Source organism: Mus caroli, chromosome 9 (genome assembly GCF_900094665.2).
Source record: "Mus caroli chromosome 9, CAROLI_EIJ_v1.1, whole genome shotgun sequence".
Lineage (NCBI taxonomy): Eukaryota > Metazoa > Chordata > Mammalia > Rodentia > Muridae > Mus > Mus caroli.
Genome location: NC_034578.1, coordinates 86268213 through 86268680, shown reverse-complemented (window position 1 = coordinate 86268680; position 468 = coordinate 86268213).

Genomic DNA, 468 nt, shown 5'->3' with positions numbered 1-468 from the left:
CTTAAGTTTAATTCCTAATACTGTAAAAGATGAATAAATAAAAAAGAAAATGGGATAAAAAGAAGACACAAAGTTGGACTTGTAAACAAATGGGGTTGGATCTGGCAGGAGCTGGGGGAGGGAGCTAGTATGATCGAAATGTATTGTGTGAAATTCTTAAGAAACTAAAAAAAAAAAATTTAGAAAAAAACCTGATAATGCACACCCACATGAGAATTTTATTTTAGAGNGCTATTGCTGATGAATGTAGAAAACTTAAATTGAAAAAGAATGNTGTTCTATTTTGTTTTCAGAAGTAAACAAAATACACTCTTCTAGTACACTGCATGTTATCAGCCTCTGGAACCATTTTCAAGTGCACGGTGGATTTAACCCCATTCNTGTTTGGAAATAGGATGAGTGGTTCAGATTCTGATTTTCATACTCAGCAAGCCTCACTGTAAGATACTCTTGCCTTATAGGGACATC